The sequence below is a fragment of the Myodes glareolus genome, chromosome 6, assembly GCF_982192425.1.
Source record: "Myodes glareolus chromosome 6, mMyoGla1.1, whole genome shotgun sequence".
Classification (NCBI taxonomy): domain Eukaryota; kingdom Metazoa; phylum Chordata; class Mammalia; order Rodentia; family Cricetidae; genus Myodes; species Myodes glareolus.
This window is the reverse complement of record NC_142031.1, coordinates 84,758,349-84,775,193: the sequence shown is the minus strand read 5'-3', so window position 1 is coordinate 84,775,193 and position 16,845 is coordinate 84,758,349. Positions and strand designations below refer to the sequence as shown.

The 16,845-nt window shown below is 44.8% G+C and overlaps 1 long non-coding RNA gene across 1 annotated transcript; it reads left to right on the top strand.

Annotated features, from left to right (window-relative positions):
* The first annotated feature begins 214 nt into the window (after window positions 1–214).
* LOC125388267 (uncharacterized) lies at window positions 215–10,572 on the top strand. Its single transcript, XR_007228168.3, has 3 exons — window positions 215–348; window positions 1,333–1,398; window positions 8,149–10,572. It is a non-coding gene; the product is annotated as an uncharacterized LOC125388267 (long non-coding RNA).
* The last annotated feature ends 6,273 nt before the right edge of the window (window positions 10,573–16,845 follow it).

Here is a 16,845-nt window from a genome sequence, read left to right as displayed (position 1 = left end):
AATACCTTACAGAATTAAAAAAATCTTTGCCATCAAAGTAAATAAATACAATTTTAATTAAGAGTATAAGGATACATTAGAGAAAGTGTATCAGTTGTATATCTGCAATTCTGTTTCAAGTTCAGTTCCTCAGAAAATAAAGAAATCAGGCGAAGCTCCGCCTAGATATGGCAAAGGTTAGTTGCACAACTTGATGAACACTGGCTGGGCAAGCGAAGGTCCTGGGTCACTTTCTCTTCTCATCTTAACCGTCAGCTGCTAAGTCACCACGTGCTCTAACGTTGTTACAGCCCTTTACCTTTTTCCCAAAAGGATTCTTACTGTGCAGTGTCTTCAGATGACTCTCAGGTAACTCTAGGAAATAGGTGATCTGATAGTTGGAGAGCCTGGGACTTGTAGATGGGGATTTTTTGCCTGCGAGAGTAGAATTGTAGGAAGATGTGGAAGTTGCTGATGTCATCTCTAGTTTTGGTTTAGAGGTGTGGTCTCATTATGTTGTCAATAGGGCTGAACTTCAACTCTTTCTGTTTGTTTGCTTGTTTGCTTGCTTGTCTTCTTTGCTCTTTTGTTTTTCAAGGTATGATTTCTCTTTCTCTGTGTAGCCCTGGATGTCCTGGAACTCCCTCTGTAGACCAGTCTGGCCTCGAACTCAGAGATCTGCCAGCCTCTGTCTCCCCAGGGCTAGGATTAAGCCCATGCCCAACTTAGACTGAAACTGTTGAAGTAGAAATAATCCTTCTGTCTCGAGTAGTTTTATAGGCATTATCTAGACTATGTGTGTGGGTGCACATGTGCGTGTGTGTTTAGTTGTTTTGGGGGGGGAAGTGTCATTTGTTTGGTTGAGATTGGATCTCATTTAACCCCAGCTAGTTCATTTCGTAACCCCGAGCTCACTTTGGTAGTGCAGCCCCACTTTGAATTTCGGATCCTCCTGCTTCTATCTACAAAGGGCTGGGAATGCAGGTTGTGCCGTGGGCCCAGTCATGCCTGCTTTGAAAGGACATTGTTTTAAATGTACTAATGAATCAGAAAGAAACTAAGGGGTGTTCAGAATCAAACAAGTAGGTGAAAGTGGAACTCTGGGGAAATGACTGGAGCACAGACATGCACTTTGACCTTGGAGGCATTTGCCAAATCAGGTAAACTCGGGCTTCCCCAAAGCTTATAGTACTTTTTATGAGAGCTCTGTCTTATATAAAAGAGTTTAATTAGGGTTGTCCCACACAGAGAACAGCACTCCTCCCAGAAACCTTAGGTTTACAAAAGCCCCAGTGATAAGTGTGAGATATCTCCCTCAATTTTTTTTTTTGGTTTTGTTGGTTTTCCAATCAGGGATATCCTGGGAGAACCCTAAAACAACACAGGCTATTGATCTTGGTCATCCTCCAGAACGTGATGGTAAGATCCTGTTTTCTGAAAATACTGCACACCTGAATCACAGAGAAATCTAGTTGGTTCTTCCTCTTTGCTGACTGGCTTTCACAAGACCAGGAAGTTTGATGTAGGCTGCTGGGAGGAAAGCCATCAATAGTCCTACCCAGCATCTGAACCCCAACAATGACCAGCACAGCCAGAGGAGTACAGTGATGTTGGGGGGCGGGGAACAGTCTGCCTTCTGATCGGATTTAAGGCTCTCCGCTCGGGAGGAAACATATGCCTGCCTCTGTAAACCTGGCCAAGAGCCCATGGGTGGGCAACTCACAGGCCCCAGATGTTCATCCACTACTGTGGGTCTGCTAAGTGGACATAGCATTACATAGTATTATAAATACACAGCTGTACCTCTATACCCGCAGATTAGTGCACAATGGTGGCTAACGCAGAAGCTCACAACCTGTCAACGTGCAGAGAGCAGCTGCCAATGAGGTGTTCAGCCACAAATGAGACTCGTATATCAGCCCTGCCACCCCAAAACTCAGGGATCCTGGGGAGAAAAAGGGACAGAAATATTGTAAGAGCCTGAGATCCAATAGGGCCTCAGTGAAACAGCCTTTTCTGCAGTCTGTTCTCACTGTGGTGATCCCCCTCTGTGTTATTTAGATAAGTAAACCAGGGGCTGGGATGTAGCTCAATGGTAGAGTGCTTCCATAGCACGCAAAGGACTCTGGGTGGAATTCCCAGCACTAGACAGACAGGAGGCGGGAGGGGGAGGGGAAGATAAGGAGGGAAGGAGGGCGAAAAGAGGAAGAGAGAGAGAGAAACCTTCGTCTCAGTTAGTCCACAGAGAGTCCAGATCCAGGTTTTCTATACCTGAATCTGTCTCTGAGATTTACCATTCTAGCAGCCATGTTTACCTCCATATATGTGTGACCTGCCATTTCAAATACTATTAAGAGAAAAATCTTAAAATCAGCTAGAGAGGGAAAACATTACTTTTAAAGGAATGATTCTCATGGTAGCAATGGCTCCCCCACCACAGCTACAGTGGAAATTAAAAATAACTTCAGAGTCCTGGAAGGACACGCTTAGCCACCTTAAAGCCTAGATTTAGAGAAACAAGTTTCAGCTGGATGTGGTAGAGGCAGGAGGACCATCAGTCTAAGACCAACTTAGGAGATAATAGTGAGACTCTATCTCAAAAAAAGAAAAGAAGAGAAGAGGAGAGAGAGAGAGAGAGAGAGAGAGAGAGAGAGAGAGAGAGAGAGAGAGAGAGGAGAGAAGAAATAGAGAACAAACAAACAAAAACAAAGACAAACCAAGGGCCAGGAACAGTTTGTGGCAGAGCATCTGCCTATGTATAAAATCCTAGGTTTGATTATCAGCACTTCAAAACAAACTTTCTCCACATACATTTTCAGTTCAGTTAATTTCCCTTCTGTCTCTGTCTCTCTGTCTCTCTCTCTCTTTCTTTTCGGGGTTGAGGTGGGAGTGTACTCTGAGACAGGGTCCTCACATAACCCAGACTGAATTCCCTACACAATCAGGGAAGGATAGCTGTTTCCCTTGCTTGTACCTCCCAAATGTTGGAATCACAGGGTACCATGCCTGGCTCAATTCAACTAACTTGTGTGTGGGGATGAGTGGGGGGGTGCATGTGGGGAGATTCATGTGTGTGGGGTGCATTGTGTAGGGTGCATGTGTATGGGGCACCTGCGGGGGGTGCAGGTGTGTGGGGTACATGTGTGGGAGTGCATTGTGGGGGGTGCATGCATGTGGGGGAACATGTGTGGGGAACATGTATGGGGGTGCATGCGTGTGGGGTACATGTCAGGGAAGACATGTGTGGGGGGTGCATGTGGGGGTTGCATATGGGGGTGCATGTGTGAGGGGTTTGATGTGTGTAGGTGCATATGGAAGCCAGAGGACAGTCTCAGGCGCTGTTTCTCAAGGATCATCTACCCCCCCCCCTGCCCCCGACAGTGGACTCTGACTGGCCTGGAACAGTTCTCTAGAGCTGGAATTACAGACAGGTACCATGTGACTGGCTTTTTTGTTGGTCGTGGTTTGTTTTTCAAGCCCTGGAACTCACTCTGCAGACCAGGCTGGCCTTGAATTCACAGAGATCCACCTGCCTCTGCCTCCTGAGGGCTGGGATTAAGGTATGTGCCACCCGGCTTTATTGGCTTTTTAAAATAGGGGTTCTGGGGATCAGACTCTGATCCTCGCATTTTCAAGGCAAGCAAATTACCCATGGAACTATCTCCCTAGCCTCAGCCGCTGCTGTTGTTTGTTCTTATGATGGACTTCCTGAAAAACAAAATTACGTATTTAAAACAAACAAACCAGACAGTGGGATGTAAATCACAGCAATCATTGGAAGCGGAATTTGAAATTTAAATGATGATATGTCAGCTTATTCGTGGCTGCCGGGAAACAAGGTTTACCTGTTGAAAAGCAGATTATTGCTTTGACCCAGGGTCTATTTTGACATATAGCTGGAAGGGATACAGCCTACCATGACAGAGAAGGCAGACTAGCCGGAGTAGGAGGAGCAGGAGGCTGCTGGCCATGCACGTCTGCAATTTGCTGAAGAGGGCATTGAATACTAGTGCTAGCAGCCAGCTGTCTCCTTTTGCTGTGCAGCCTAGAGCCCAGTCTGGTAGAATGATGCTACCCGCTTAAGTGACCTATTCTAGATAAGCCCTCACAGACATTTGTTTTCAAGGAGATTCTAGGTGCTGTAACACTGACAGTGTAAGCCATCACGGGTAAAGTTCCACAATAAAGCTCATCTGCCTTAATCAGGTAACAAGGCCGGGTTTAATTTAGCCTGAGTCCGGCTACAGCCCCAGCTGGTAATGTCAGTGAGTGAATCAAGTTTAAACTAATTTTCAGTTTGTGGTGGCGCACACCTTTAATCCCAGCACTAGGGAGACAGAGGCAGGCAGATCTCTGAGTTTGAGGCCAGCCTGGTCTACAGAGTGAGCCCCAGGGCAGCCAGGGCTACGCAAAGAAATCTGTCTCAAAAACAAACAAACAAAATTTAAGAGAATTTAGAGAGACGTCAACAAAAGCCGTGATTAGGTACAAAGTGGCACTGGCAATATTTCCATGATCCCTGAGATTTTGTTCCTAGAGATTGATTGGCATGGCCAGGATGCATAAGCAGGAAACGTTAAGCAATAGGCCAGAGGGTGAAGAGTCCTTATCTGCTCGTGTTCTGACCTCTTTGGTCCCAGCTGTCTTACTCTGCTAGAAACAATAGAGTTCGATGAGAAAAGAGACACTTTAGAAGAACACATTAAATGGAGCATGGGGGTGGGGGTGGGGGAGAGTCACAGTTTCCTAAAGATCAGATTCGCAGATTCGCCTTTAAGGTAATCATTGCAGTTAAGGGAACTGTGGTGGCCAATCTCCATCGTCAACTTGACGATATCTAGAGTCACCTGGGAGACTGGCCTCTGGGTGGTGCCTAGCGGGGGTTTATCTTGACAAAGTTAACCGAAGTGGGAAGGCTACTGTGGGCGACACCATCCCCTAGGCTGAGATCCTAAACAGTCTAAATAGGAAAAAGTGAGCCGAGCACCCACATTCTTTCGTGATCTAAGCCTCTTGACTAAGATTACAATGTGCTCAGCTGCCACAGACATCTGCAGCTGTGACTTCCCCCTTGACGGACTCTGGCCTCAGCCACTGAGTCAAAATTAGCCTTTTCTTACTCAAGCTGCTTCTGCGAGGGCACTTTGTCAGAGTAGCAGCAAAAGATACTAAGACAGGACCCAAACACCGTTCTGCAGCATTCAGGAAAACCTTGCCTTTGGTCCTCTTCAATGAGTGTTCCTGTGAACCCCCTTCTGCCTTTGGATGGAAACCACAAGTGGGTGGGAGCTGTCCTGACATGATTCATCGAGTCAGCAGGGACCTTCCATTTGTCCCACAGCCACTTCCTGGGTGCTTCAGTTTTTATGTGAATTGACCGCGTGTGCTTAAAACAAACTGCAATACTTCCTTGGTCCTTCCATCCCTGACCTGGCTGATGGTGTGTGATGCGGGAGAATTGTCTGTATTCTGTCAATCATGTTTTAAATAAACGTTGATTGGCCAGGCAGGAAGTATAGGTGAGCCAATCAGACAGGAAGTAGAGGTGGGACAATGAGTATGGGATTATTCTGGGAAGCAGGAAGCTCCCTCTGCACTCCTGTCCAGATCACCAAAGAAGCAGGATGTGAGCTGCCCCTCTGAGAAAGGTACCAAGCCATGTGGCTAACATAGATAAGAACAAGGGGTTAATATAAGCTACAAGAGCTAATAAGTAGCCTGAGCCAATGGGCCACCAGTTATAACCTAATGTAGACTCTTTGTGTGATTTTCTTTGGGGGCTTACAGGCTGTGGGGTACTGGGCGGGACAGAAACCCCAATAAGCAGGCCCTTCATGTTACAGTGTGATTGCAACTGAACTGGGAAGGGACTCTGGTAGGAAGGGCTTGTGAAATATGGGGAATCAATCATCATTCCCCTCTGAGGGCCCAGTGGAAAGCCCCCATTGTCCAGTTACCCCTGTAGGCATTGCTCTCACAACCGCAGCCTGAAGCCACCTTCTAAGTAAGAGTGAACTCAAGGAAATATAGTTGTGTGGGATCTGAAGTCATTCTCTTCTCTGGGTCTCTAAATTGCCTATTGATTTTTGAAGGAATTCTGGCTGGCCTGAGCTTGGCTAATATGGCTCTGGTAGGTCTTTTCCTTCTTTCCGATTTCTTCTGCCTTGCTGAAAACCTCTAGATTACATTCCTAATGCTAGACACCAAGGTCTAGTCCCTAATTTGGTCCCTTCCTTCTCCTCTTAGGCTGACTACCAAGATCAAGCTCTCAAAGTTTTGAAGTTCAGCAATTAAAATCCCCCTTTGGCTGCCCTAATTAACATGCCAATCAAAATCAAACACCTCGTCCTAACACGGGTTTCTGTTTACCTTATAAACTGTCATTCACCTATGTGTCCTGTCTATGTCTGCTCTATCCAGAGGCAGTCCTTTGTCCCCTGGGACAAATACCCTTTCCCTCTCTCTTGTCCCTTTCCTCTTCTCCCTTGTCCTCTATCTCCTGTCTTTGTCTCTTATTCCCTGTCCTTTGACCCTCTGGAGCAAAAAAACCTCCTTTGTGCTGAGAACTTGGTCTTGAAGTGTCTTGTACCAATATCAGTCCCTTCAATTGTTTTATTTATTGAGTGTAAACCTTTTTCTTTTCCCCAGCCTCGATTGGAGGTATGATCCTTCACCCTGGTTTCATTTAGAAACACCTGGAAGAAACTGAAAAAAATGTCTTATGGAGTGGGGTCTCACCAAGGCTGATGGGATTAGGATGTCTAGTATGAGGCACTGCCTGCTGCACTGTTGTGAGCTCCCCTCAAAGACCTTGATGCACAGCGAGGGCTTGAACTCGGAGCCTCTTCCAGGTCTGCAAGTCTGTGCTCCCCAGACCTGAAAGACTGCACACAGCCTTGGGGTGCAGCACAGATGTATTTTGTGAGGAACACCAGAACACAGCACATTGACCTCCACCAAAGTCCTATGATGGTCATTTCCTTGTGGTCTCCCAAATCAGAGAAGTGCAGGCCTCTGAGAGCATTCTGGTATTTTAAGGGGAAAACTAGACCAAGCCTAAGAAGCCTAGGTAACAGACAACAAGATGCACCATTAGAATCCTCAGGATGGACTTTTCTATTTTTATTTACTTTTATTTTTTTCAAGATTTTTTTTTAATGTGCATTGGTATTTTGCCTACATGCCTGTGTGAGGTTGCCAGATGCCTCAGAACTGAAATTACAGACAGTTGTGAACTGTTATGTGGGTGCTGGCTCCCAACCCTGGAGCCTTCTCTCTAGCCCTTATTTCCATTTTGAAAAAGAAATGAGGTAGGGCAGTGAGTGTAATTCAGTGGTAGAGTACTTGCTTAGCACCTGAATCCTCAGCACCAGAAAAAGGAGAGTTCTTGTAAAAAAAGAAAAAAAGAAAAAAGAAAGAAAGAAAGAGAGAGAGAGAGAGAAAGAAAGAGAGAAAGAGAGAAAGAAAGAGAGAAAGAGAGAGAGAAAGAAAGAAACCCTAAGTGCCTGCAAAGTTAAGCAACCTGGCAAGTGGGTTGTGGGGTCGAGAATTAATCTCCACTGTTTTGTATCCATCACAACCGCTTCGCCCAAGTGAGGGCCAGGCCTCCAGCAAGAAGAAGAGACGCCTATCCACAGCAAACCCACTATTGGATCGCAGGCTACTGAGGTCCTCAGAGAAGACCTCCGTCCAGCAGGAGTTGACTCTGAAGACAGCTGATCTCTGGGTCTCCTGTGCAGGGAGACAGTGCTCTCGACTGGCACACATCAGGCCGCCAGTCACAGTCGGTATTTTACAGTCCACTAATTAGGCCATTTTAACTAATTTGTTTGCATTTTGTATGAGCAAGTTGGGCTTTTGGATTGACTAATGTAATTGCAGCTGGGTTCTGCCAAACACAAATTACTCAGTCTAGTGTGGGCTAGAGAGAAAAGCAAATATTTAATAGACATCAATACCCTTGTAGCTTTTTAGTGGCGCCTTTCCCCCCCCCTATGAAAGTTGAAATGATTTCTCCAGCATCTGATTGAACTTTCATGTTAGAGAATTATTTTTTAATCATTTTTTTAAAAAATTATGAGGCAAAGGCTATAGTGCCTCTGTTGGGGTTTTTCTTTTATCCATTTACCCCTAAGCTCAGGACGCTCACAGAACTTTTCCGGTTTCCAGGCCAACTCCTCACCATCTCTTCTGCTTCGGCTACTCCAGTGACTGCCAGGCAATCTGCATCGTCACAGCTAGCAGGGACCCGGTTGAGTACCTGATGCAGCAGTTCTCAAAGCATATCCCTGGACCAGCAGCTTCAGTCATGTCTGAGAACTTGCTGGAAAGATGGCACCTTTGGGTTTCCTGAATCAGGAACTGTGCAATGGGACCAACGGGTTCTGTAACCAGCCTTCCAGGGGGGTCGCATTTGTGCTGAACTCGGAGAACCACTCACGTGCTTCAATGGTCCCATTTTACAGATGAGAAGAACGAGGGTTGGGAGAAGTCTATGCTTCCAGTCAAGGCCCAAATCGAGTCTCTTTCTCCCATTTGTAAGCACAAGGTCAGCACAGCAGCTGCCTCATGGTGCGCTCAGCCATCAGTGCGGCTCTGCCGACTAATGGGATGAATGGAAGCTCTGAAATTCGATTTCACTCTCTGAGAATGTTCTTTTGTTGTGGGGACAGGTTTAAAAAAGAGGTCTTTCTGGCTTGTGAGTCAGAACACAGCTGATTCTCAGAGTACTCAGTTCTGAGACCTGGACTGAAGATGACCGTTTCACTGCCTTGCTCCCAAATCATGGGCATGTCTGGTTCCCTGCTCCTAGTCCAGTGGCTTGACCGGTCCCAATCCCACTAAGAATTATTTCTGAGCTCTCAGATCCTGACAGCAACTGAGTTTATGTTTGATCAGTGACCTTAGTTCAGGGAGTAGATGGGGAGAAGGGAGCTGAGCTCTGAGTTCTGAGTAAAAGGGATATTTGAAGAGAAATTGCTAGAAGAAGGTGGGGTCAGAGCTGGGCAATGGTGGCACACATCTTTAATCTCAGCACTCAGGAGGCAGAGGCAGGTGAATCTCTGAGTTCAAGACCAGAACAGCCAGGGCTACACAGTGAAACCCTGTTTTAAAAAACCAAAAACGATAAAGAAAAAGAGAGGAAGGAAGGAAGGAAGGAAGGAAGGAAGGAAGGAAGGAAGGAAGGAAGGAAGGAAGGAAGGAAGGAAGGAAGGGAGGGAGAAAGGGAGGAAGGAAGAAAGAGAGAAAGAAAGAAAGAGGTGGATGAGGTTTAGAGAGGAAGTTAGCTCCCTTGCAAACCACCCGGAGCTCTGCTGTCTGAACCTGAATCGACTCTCCTTGGCTCCCTCTCTACAGCTCTGCTCACCCTCTAGGAAGTAGGAAGAAGAGAAGAGCAAATGGCGCCCACAACTTTCAAACAAACAAGAAACTCTCTCCAGAGAAAGTTCTTAGGTGCCAAATTCTACTAAATTCTTCTATGAACTAGGCAACTAACGGAGAAAACAACCCTTTGGTTCAGCCACTTCCCGGAGCTTATGTTCTCTTAGAACTCTGAGTTCTCGCTTTGTGACACAGCTGCCCAAGGCCCTTCCTCAGCTCTCTACCTCCGGTACCGCTGCAGAGCCCACAACCAGCGTCCCAATGTTTTGTACATCGCCCAGGCTGCCTTGGCATCCTCCACGTTTCTCTGAGCCCTGTCCCATTAAAGTTACTTGAGAGGCTGTCACCTCTGCCTGCAGAGGATTTGAGCTAAAGATATTGTACTGTAGTGTTAGCTCCTAAGTCAAGGTTTGCAGTGGACTCACCCATAGTAAGTCCCCACCACGGGAAGACAAGTCCTTCCAGGACAAGTTGTGGCCCACTAGGGTTTGGTTTACAGACAAGAAAACTGCCAGGGGGCGGGGGAGGGGGCTGTAGCAAAGCGAATGGGTTTCTGCTGGCTTCTTGAGGTGGGGAAATACTTTCAAGTGCACAAGGCAGTAGGAGAGTGAGTGAGCGGATGAGTGGGAGAGCACCTCTGTTCCTGGTCCCAAGCCTTCTTTTTTAAAGATGTATTTGTTTATTTTACCTGGTGTGTGTGCACATGTGCACGCGGGTGTGTGCGTGCGTGTGCCATGAGCCCATGGAGGTCAGAAGAGGACAGAGGATTCAGTGGAATTAAAGTTGCAGACAAGTCATGTGGTGGTGGTGCACACCTTTAATCCCAGCACTCGGGAGGCAGAAGCAAGTGAATCTCTGTGAGTTTGAGGCTAGCCTGGTCTACAGAGTGAGTTCCAGGACAGCTAAGGCTACACAGAGAAACCCTGTCTCAAAAAACCAAAACCACACAAAACAAAAGGTAGCTGCTCCTTCTGCCATGGACTCCTTGGGGTTCTCTTGTATTTTTAACCCCATGCTGTGTTCTTTTTGAGGTGTATCTGTATGTGCTACACTGGTACTGTACCCCTGAGTCACATCCCCAATCCTCATATTTTTTAGACAAAGTCTTCCTATATAATTCAGGCTGGCTTTAAACTCACCACGTAATCCTCCCGCTTCTGCCTACTGAGAGCTAGCATGAGCCACCACACCCACATTGAGTCTTATTTCTAACGCTGCCATACGCCTGTTTTTTCTTTCTTACAAGGAAGATATTCCCTGAGTCCATTTCAGAACTTAGTACCAGAGAAGTGTCTAATGATTTCTCTAAAACCCAACTGAGTCCAGGCTTTCTAAATGCCAGTCCCCTCGCCAAGCCTTGATGCCTGCAAGCGACAGCCTATGTGCTCAGTCAGCCGAGTCCAGACTAACCCACCCCAGGGATTCTGACTTAAACAAGCGAGGCTTCTGCTAATGTGCTTTTCTGGTGCTTCCTAGGGCTTCCCCGTGGAGATCTGAAAGGCCTCCAGACACATTTTCACCTCATGGTGTTTCCGGGTTAAAGAATTTAAATGTAAAGGCTTATTTTACTAACAAATGATTGTCAGTCACCACGCAGGAGCGAGGCAGTGCTCTAGATGCCAAGGATATGCCAACAAAGAAAACAGTGACAGTGGTGTCCCTGCTCCTGTAGACGTCCATGCTAGACCAAGGAGATGGAAGCGCATCCGCCGATGACTTCAGAGGAGGAGAGCAGTGGAGACAGTGAGACGCGGAGGAACGGGGTGAAGCACCTTGAGGGGCCACAGTAGACAGAAGTAAGCTGCATTTGATTGATGCGAAAGACCCAGCTATGGGGATGTGAGGAAAGAATAGCCAAGGCAGAAGGAAACTGCTCAAAGGTCTTAGGGCAGGGTGGACTCTGTGTGTCTAGAGGTAGACAAAGTCTCAGAGTCCTTGAGAATGATGGCCTAAGTGCAGGAGCTGAAGGGGTCCAGACTGTGACAGCAGCATCGTAGGTCTTTGCATCTATTTTATAGTCAAGGGAAGCTGGTAGGTGAGACCTTAAGAGGAGGGGACACCAGGTTCACAGGCACCATCTGCTGTAGTGGTTGCTTAGGTTTTTATGAAGCCATTGCATATGAATAGGCATGAGCAGTGCTAGTTACAGGGTGAGCCCTCCCACGCTAAGTATGAGCCAGTAGGCACAGAAGGACCCCTATGGCACCTCTGCTCCTACTGACCTAGCCCTCTTCTGCATGCTGCCTGTACCTGTACTGTCCTCTGCCTTCCTGCCTGCCAGGAAGGAGAAGAGTTCTCCCTCATCTCAAAGCCCATCCCTGGAATCTCAGTGGTAAAGCACACTCATCTTAAATGTTCACAACGCTGGGTTTTAGCCCCTGAGCTAAAAGAGTAAGTAATAAAAGTCACTTCAGCTGGACTCTGAAACATTTTGTCTGTTTCCCTCGCATGGTTTTTGCTCTTGCAGGGTCTTCGCTGCCCTTCTAGCTCCAGTCCCACCAGTGAGCTCTTCCTCTGTTTGTTCTCACATCCTCAGAACACACATCCTCTATAACCTAAAACAGGAGGGAGTACACAAACTCCTAAAGGGCCAGAGAGTAAACATTTTAGACTTTGCTCAGTCTGCTGTGGTAGTAGGAAAGCAGTCACAAATGTATAGAAATGGGTGACATGGGTGGTTCCAAAAGAGGCAGTTTATAACTCCAGGTGGCCTTCAGAATTGGCCCATGAACCATAACCTCTTGCTGGTCTAAACAAGGTTTGTTATAACAATGTCATTATAATGGAACTTCGGAGATGAAGCAAGAGGCGTGATGATAGATTGGCTGAAAACATGGAAAAAATAAAACCAGAGGGACTCTCAGAGCATGGGTCTTGAAGACAAGCCTCAGGAGAGTTAAGCTATTAAATATGTGAGATGCTATTTGATTGATAGCAGACTTTGGTCTAGACACCCAATTCTAGAAATGTAGCATGGGAGAAATTGGGAGTGAGAGAGAAAGATTGTGTGAGAGCTGAGATATTATATCCTGCTCAGGTCACTGATGGAGTTGAAGATGAGATAGTTCCAGTCCCAATTTTTCTTAGCTATGACAGAAGGTAAACTAGATACAGAACTTTGGGCTCACCAAGATAGGATAGATAATAGAGTAATTTCTCTGAACTTGTCAATACAAATACAAATACAAATAGACTGGATATTGTACACTGTGCGAAAAGAGCTTTGGAGAAAGTAGCATGGGCTATTTCATTTTCAACTCCATCAGAGACTTGGGAAGGGTATAATATTACCTGAGTAAACAGGAAGTGCAGAACAAATAACTTCCAAAGCTATAGAAATGAGAGAGACAGCTGGGAGCCTGGATAGTCACACAAGTTTCCCCTGCAATGCTGAGGCATCCATCTTCAGTCTACCAGCCTAGAATACCTGACAGACTTTCCTGTGAAGCAGGAATTTTGAAGGACTGTCCTACCTTGTCTTGGCAAAGTTCAGCAGTTGCCTTTTTTTATATCTTGCTTGTCCAATTTGTACAGCATTCTGTCATCAGTCAGAGCAAGGTCATAATCTTGCCTTAGGTGGCTAGTTTTTCCACATAGAAAGTAAACCTCCATTTGGAGGTTTTTTGATGACCATTATTGTTTTTCTGAAGTAAATTGGTGCTATCAGGAATAGACAAGCTTGTCCCATTATCATGAAAAACTTTATGCTATTAAAACATAGGTCTTTGAAGTTTAAAGACTATCTATCTAAAATATATCTCTGTTTAACCTTGAAAATATATCTAACATGACTATAAGCCTGGTTATTATAGATGACTAACTACTAACTTATTTATTATCCAAAATAGCTTTTAAGGACTAGAAGTTTATATTACATTGTTAAATGAGGTGCATAAGTAAAACACCTTAATCAAGAGTAAAAACATATATACAGTATAACAAATACAACCTTAAATTTGCATCAATATACAAAAATCATACCAATATAAAATACTTGAGATATGACTATTCAAAAGTAGACTCAATGATCCACCCTTTTATTTCATCATTTCTATACTATATCCCCCCCTTGCCCTTCAGAAAGAGATCCCTGAATCTAATCTCCTTTGTTCAGTTTTTTCTCTGACCATGACCAATAACAGCTTGTAGTCAACCCTTCCCTAAATGATAACAAACATCCATAACCCACAAATGACCGACAAACATCCCCCTACCTCTTGGAAATGTGGGCATTGTGTTCTCTAGACTACTTACTGTTGTCTAGGGGCAATGGCATCTTTAGGAGACCCTGAGAAAATTGGGATAATGATCAAGTCCTGGGAGAGCTAGCTGTACTATTTTTTTTGTTTAGTCTCTGTGTGAAAGGAAAGTGTAGAACTTAATTGAAGTCTTGGCTAGATAGTCTGTGAGGCTGAACTATCTCAGCAGTTTTGAAATTATTCTGGATGCTGAATTTTGAGGAAATTGCAACAGAGACATTTTGAGAGACTAGGTCACTTGGGCTACTTGACTCCATTGGTATCTGGTTCTTTTTTTCTGTAAATTTTAAAGGTAACATATGTATCTGTATCAGCACAAGAATGGAATGTGCAGTGGGCAGAGGCCAGTGAAAGATTTGTTGTTGTTGTTGCTTTATGTTTGAGCAGGTAAAAGGCATCTGTGAACTTTATATTTGTTTGGACTATATAGCCGGGCCTCAATCCATGCCATGTGAAAGGATAGCATGTAATAATAAGTCATGAGGACTCTGTAGTCAACAGGATTTATCATGTCTCATCAGTCTCATCCATTCCCATATCGAAGGATCAGCATATATGTCACATGTCCTGTATTCTTTCTTGGCTTTTTCTATAGCCAAGATCCTCAGGAGGTCTCCCCCCATTGAATCTGATCTCCATTAACTTTGAAGGAATCCATGACTTTCCATTTCCTGTGGAAACAAAAGCAAAATGCCTTACCTAATGCAACATATTTTCTGACTTCCATTTTGAAGTTAAGACATTCTCCTTTTTTTGTTTTGTTTTTTGTTTTTGTTTTTTCAAGGCAGGGTTTTTTGGTTTTGTTTTTTTTTTTTGTAGCTTTGGAGCCTATCCTGGAGCAAGCTCTGTAGACCAGGCTGGCCTCAAACTCACAGAGATCCACCAGTCTCTGGCTCATGAGTATTGGGATTACAGGTATGCACCCCCACCACCTGACAAGACATTCTTAAAATATATAGGCTGGTTTGACTTAGCAGTTTCCAAAATCCAATGTCTCTCAGCAGCTATTGTTTTTTATTAGCATTTTAAAATTTCAAAGCCAATAAAGCATCATACAGGACCCAGACACCTTGTTGCACAAGGAGGATGGCCCTTTGTTCCGGTCACCTGGTAGCTTACACCCGAAATAATCACACATAAATTATATTAATTAAAACACTGCTTGACCATTAGCTCTAGCCTCCTATTGGGTAACTCTCACATCTTGATTTAACCCATTTCTATTAATTTGTGTTCACCATGAGGTTGTGGCTTACCGGGAAAGATTTAACATGTCTGACCTGGAGTATCCATAGCGGCTCTCTGTTTCTCCTTTCTTCCTCCCAGAATTTATTTCTGTCTTCTCCACCTACCTAAGTTCTGCCCTATCAAAAGGCTAAGGCAGATTCTTTATTCAGCCAATGAAAGCAACACATAGACAGAAGGTCCTCCTACACCAACACCTTGTGTATTTTCCATCATAGCATGACTTATTTTTTTTACATTATTTTTTTATTTGAAGATGTTATTATTTTAAAACTTTTTTTCTATGACTGACTATACCCATTTTCCTTCTTTTCTTCAGCACCTAAACCTATTCACACATATTATATCTGTTTTAAGATTTCTTTGGTCTGGACCTGACTTTACTAAGCACCTACAGTGTCCTCTGACCATGTGAGACAAATCTTAAACTGTTTGGCTAGGCTCTCTGCCATGTGGCTTTGGCTTATGGAGCTGATGGCTGGCTTTGCCTCCTTCAAGTCCGACTAATCAGCCCAGCTGCACCTAACTGCCCCAGTTCTGGGAAACTGCTGTGTCCATGCTGTGGCAGGCATTTCTGCCTAGTCTTCTGCTGCAGAGTAGAGCATGGGCTCAGCTCTGTATACTGGGAGCCGCAGGCTCTGTGTCTGTACTCCACACTGAGTGCTAGATGTAGCCAGTCCTGCCAGCCAGCCCACAAATAACAACATGGAGACTTACTAATTATGAAAGCTCGACCTTAATTTAGGCTTGTCCCACTAGATCTTATAATTTAAATTAACGCATATATTTTAATCTGTATTCTGTCACGTGACTCCTCACCTCCTCTCTCTGCACTACCCATGCTGCTTCCTCTGAGACTGGCTGGTGACCCACCTTATTCTTCCCAGAGTTCTTTCTCTGCCGGGAAGCCCCAACTATACCTCCTGCCTAGCCATTCGTCATTAACTATACCAATCACAGAAATAAATCTTTATATAGTGTACAAATACACTACAACACTTGCCTGTGCTTTGAAACAGTTAAATCAAAGGAAGGACTTCTGGAATATATGAGAAAATCTGAAAAGCAAGCTCATGAATTATTACATGTGCCCTGCAATTACAGATGAAGGTGGATTTTTCAGGGAGGGAAACTGAGTGCTGGGCATCCTTGCGTTTTGTTGTTTACAAAAATGTTTCACTCACTTCTGCTCCAGGCCCTTCCTTCAGCTCATCTGAGTGTGCACACACCTTACACTCTCATACAAACACCACAGACACACACCCACACCCAGAAGGCATCTCGGAGATCTCATCTAGGGTCTTACCCTTGACAAAGCCTAACCATTTCACTCATCAACGGAGAAACAACAGGTTCTTATTGATCTGGGTGGTGGTTGCTTGTTTAGAATAGTTTTGCAGAAATCATGAGGAGAAAAAAAAAAAGGAAACCAATAATGAAAGTTTCACGTGAACATCTTCTATCTCTTTGTTTCGTTTTGTTTGTTGTTTTTAGACAGGGTTTCTCTGTGTACTAAAGAGAAAGGGATTAAAGTAGGGTGCCACCATGCTCAGTGCTTATCTTTTAACCTGTATATCACAAACACCTTATAGGCCAAATAATAAAGGAGCCAGGTAAACAAAGATCTAACCGTTGCCTTTAAAATCATCCCTAGGCACCGGGTGTGATGGCACACGCCTTTAATAGCAACACTCAGGAAGCAGAGGCAAGTGAATCTCTATGAACTCTAGGCCATCCAAAATTACATAGAGAATTTCAGGTCAGTCAGGCTACATGGTGAGATCCTGCTTCCACCCCTACTTCTGTCCCATGCCCATCCCCCAAAAAAAGAAAGAAAAAAATCACTCTTGAGTATGATGCCTGTCTAGCATGTGTGAAACCCTGGGTTCAATTCACGGCACTTCAAATTAATTAAAGAAAGAAAGAAAGAAAGAAAGAAAGAAAGAAAGAAAGAAAGTCGCCTTGACCTGTGCTCTGCTTT